Source organism: Amia ocellicauda, chromosome 2 (assembly GCF_036373705.1).
Source record: "Amia ocellicauda isolate fAmiCal2 chromosome 2, fAmiCal2.hap1, whole genome shotgun sequence".
NCBI lineage: Eukaryota > Metazoa > Chordata > Actinopteri > Amiiformes > Amiidae > Amia > Amia ocellicauda.
The window spans coordinates 23,532,493-23,537,195 of record NC_089851.1 but is presented as its reverse complement, the minus strand read 5'-3'; positions in this window follow the sequence as shown (position 1 = coordinate 23,537,195).

Below are 4,703 nucleotides of genomic sequence, written 5' to 3'. Positions count from 1 at the left end.
GACACGGCATGACGAGTTACGCAGGCGTCCTATTTTTACGACAGTGGTTCCTAGTTTACGACTATTAGCGCTTACTATGGTGAAGTGGGACGTTGTCGCCTCTCATTATAATAATAATAAATACGTTTTAAGCCGGAATAAAAACACATGTTTGAGCCGTGACAAAGCCGAAAAAATACAAGGCCTTTTCCAGTTAGGCCTTTAGAGGGCCCTTCCTCGTCCAATACGCAATATGTACAAACTTCACTGTTTATGTGCAGGCCTGATACTTGTGTATGGACACAGATATAAATACATATGTATAAAAAGGTATTGAAAAGTATCTATTTTAGTGCAATGCAACATTTTTTTAATTTTAACAATTTTCCATCAATATTGCCAGAATACATGCAATGGATTAGTCAAATGAAATAATGACACCTGTATGGACATCATATTGAACAGCCACAAATAGGCGATGCCCTACACAGGAGAGGAGAGAGTACGGATATCAACACAGTGCAGCTGTCATCATATTAGTATGTATTATTAGGCTTTTTATTAGTAGTATGTTAGTTTAGTATAATCATTGTCTTGGGTTCATAAGACAATTAAAATAATAAAATAATGTACAGCTGTGAACACATCACTATACAAACGTGCTCTATCAATAGGACAGCACTCATGAGTCGGAGTCGGACTCAGGGACATGTGGATGTGGAACCAGAGGGTCCAGCAGTGGTCAGGAGGGAACTGCCAAGAGAAATGCAAGTGCTACATCTTTATAGACTGTAGGAGATACACAATCCCCTGCCCTCTGTGTATAATCATTGTACATAGTTGTGTGATAAATAAAACTGACAATAATTGTAATATTATTGTTTTATTCATGGAACAAAGCATGCAAAATGAAACACTGTTGCCATCCATTGGTTTCTATGAGAGTTTCCAGCGTCTTGGTCCTTCTTGCAGACTGCTCTGCCTGTGCAGTCACAAACGCCCCTGCTGTATTTGCAACAGGTGGCTTGTCTTCTTTGTGGGATGATGGGGTCAGTCCCGCCATTGATGGCAGGGGTTGGGAAGAGACTTTTGAAGGGGCAGATTGTGGCACAGACACATCTGGGAACTGGTTTGTTGCCACAATGGGGGTAAAGCCCTGTGTCTTGCAGAGCAGACTATCCATTGCCCAGGAGGAGAATAGGTCACACAATTGAAATTGTCTTTCGGGCAATTGTTATACTTACGTTATACATTATGATTTTGTCCAAATAAGAGAGACAATATTTTATAAATGATACTAAGATTTGGTAATGGTTTATTTCAAAACAATTACTTTCTTGTATATTTTGATCTCCCTCTTGCCTCTCAAAAAAAGAGGAGGAGCAACCTCCTCTGCCTCTATGGACCAGCCTTCTCTACTATACACACACTCACTATACAATGCATCAGTAAAATTACAGTATCACACTACAGTGACAAATATTGTAGAGAACAGTTGCATGGTCTGCCAGTAATGTAATCGTATTGTATTTTAGTGTCATATTCTCCATACAATGTGTGACATAACTTTGTACTTCTAATCAATTATAAAATAACCATCATAGCAATCAACTTCTTCCCTTCCTTAACCAATGCCAAGATAAACAGATAACATTACTGTTATTAATAATTTAGTGACTTAATGAGAAATACATTATTACTTCAAATCCATTTTACACGTTTTACATTTGTGTGGATTATCAGTCTATACAGAGTCAGACTGGTGTAATTCATTGACATTAGCTTTTATGATTTTATGTGGATTTAAACATCTGTGTGCAGAAGTGGTGTTTATTAACAGGGCAGATGGGCTGCAGTCAGCAGGGCAGTGTTCCTTGGTCACTGTCAGGGGATTGATGCATAACTTTAACCACAGCTTTGTGCAGAAGAACAGCTGTATATTGAACATGCTTTTATAATATGAGAACTCAGGGAGACTGTCCATAAGAAGCTAAACCTGTCCATTATTAGTTATTATTATTAGTTAGAACACACACTTGGATAAAAACACGCAGGAAAAAATGAATTTGCATTTCCACAACACATGCTCCTACAACTTGCTTTCTCATGTTTTTAAGTCTTGTGTAAATTCTACCCATCCAAAGAAGTGCTGTAACAGCTTCACGTGGACACACAGAGGGACGTAGGGGCTGCGGTTTCTGTATCTCATACACACCACTTTCGCAAAGATGTCATGTAAATGTGCACAATACAATTCTACAATTCCGACATGGCGTGAGGGTGTTTGTCGTGTGTCTGCCTGTGGGGAAGACTAATGCCAACACATGCCAAAGCATGCATTTCTTTATTCTCAAATTTATTAAAGATACACACACGATAAAAACATTTTACAGGTAGTGCCAAAGTATTTACAGGCCCCACTGTTGTTGATAAGGAACAATACACAACCATCCACATGGAACCATACACGTACACTGCAAAACCGTGACAATGCCACACCACCGCACCGGGCAGCACCCATTGACCATGCCTCTTCTCCAAATAGGCAGTATTGTTTTTATTTCTCCCCGTGTACAAACAAATTCATAAATTGACTCGTGAATTACAAAACCAGTGGGGTTTATTATCGCATCGCCTGTGTGTTTTCATGTGTCCTTGCTGGGACCTTTAAGAAGTGAGTGTTGGGTTTAATGCAAACATTGTTAGCAGTCCCCAATTAGAAGACGGTGTCTGAAATTCTGAAATTCAGAAGGTCTATCCTTTCCCACCTGAACAACCCATTCAAGTGGAGGAGGTGGTCATTCGGCACGTCAAGATGGAGTATGTTGGCCCTCTTCGACTCAGTGGCAGATTTTAAATGGAAAGGAAGAGGCGACGCTGGGCCCCATACAGCCTTTCTAGTACCAGATATTTCTGCTAGGAACCAGAAGATGATCACTAAGCAGCAGTATGAAGTGAAAGGGGTTTTAATTTCAAATAGAGAGATGCTCTATGAATAGAATGCTGTTTATCTTCAGCTATAGACTTATAACACTGGATATTATATTGTTACAGTTTTGGTACTGCTAAAACCCTTCCGGGTCCAACACAAGGAGTCAGACACCAGTATGTAGTAGACTGTTCTTTATTTCTACACCTTTACAAAGGCAGCACTAGCAGTGGAAAAGCTATGAACTTAAAGCAACAGAAAGGCTGGGGATATTCAGAGCCCAAATATCTGAACACAGGGGGGGAAATCCAAACAGAAAACAAACATGTAGAACAGGGAAGAAATAACAACACAATTGCCAAACAATACAGAACTTAATGAACTTACAACAATTATTCATTATTAGCTAATTTAACAGAGTCTTGGGACCACCTCCCAGCAGCCCTTGCGGAGATGCCTGCATATTAATCAAGCGGGGTGGCGCTGCCTTCCCATCTCCATTAATATGGAAGCAGACTGAAGAACAGTCAGAAACAGGGCTGTGAGATTTCAACAAGCATTTTAAATGGACAGGTTACTATTATTATTATTTATTTTTGGCAGACACCCTTATCCAGGGTGACTTACAAAACATAAGCGCAATACCAAGTGCAAAAATACAGTTCAGGCATCAAACATTACAAATTCAGATTGACATAATACAAAGCAATTCAAAGCATAATACATTTTACAAATTCCAATTTACACAAGTGAATACAATAAATTTGGTCTTACATCCTGGATAGTAAAAGCTAAGTGTGGACAAGATGTTAGGTACGGGAAAGGGAGCAAAGGGGAAATCAAAATAATATGAGTACAAGTAGTGCAAGAAGCATGTTAAAACCTTGTTAAGTGCTATCCTACAGGATAGTAAAGGACTAAAACTACAAGTATTGTCTGAGAAGATGTGTCTTGAGTAAGTGCCGGAAGGAGGACAAGGACTCTGCTGTTTTGACTTCAGTGGGAACGTCGTTCCACTGTTCCGCCAGGGATGAGAAGGAGCGGCTCTGGAGGAAGGAGAGTGGAGGGGAAGCAGAGTTAGTCTTCTGGCGCTGGAAGACTGCAGCGGTCTGAAGGGGATGTATGGAGAGATGAGGGACTGAAGGTAGCTCAGTGCAGTCTGGTTGAGTCAGCAGTCGGTGAGGGATTGGGAGCCAGTGGAGGGAGCGGAGCAGTGGAGTAGCGTTTGTGAATCAGGGCAGAGAGAACACCAGACGAGCCGCAGAGTTCTGGATGAGCTGGAGCGGCGGGTAGTAGTTGCAGGCAGGCCGGCCAGGAGGGAGTTGCAGTAGTCCAGGCTGGAGAGGACCAGTGACTGGACGAGTAGCTGAGTCGAGTAGTCGGTGAGGAGGAGGTGGTTGCCAGGAATTTCATCTTTCTATCAGATCTTTGTGTGCGATTGACTTAGGAGAGAAGTTTTGTTAATAAAACTTTCTTCAACAATTTTGAATTTAAGAGGAAGTCCCCTAGTGTGCACTGGTTATAATGACCAACTTACCTCTGCATCAGTGCTATGATTAGTGACCCAATATTGAGAGACCATGAGCACTGAGAGACTTCATTACTCTTTCCACCTCTGGGTACAAAAGTCCTACTCAAGTAGAAGTACTGTTACTTTGATGAAATTTTACTCAAGTAGAAGTAAAAGTACTGGTATAAAAAACTACTCAAGTAAAAGTAAAAAGTAGCTCATTTAAAAAATACTTGGAGTACAAGTTACTTAGTTACTTTTATCAAAGCCTTGTCACATGATCTC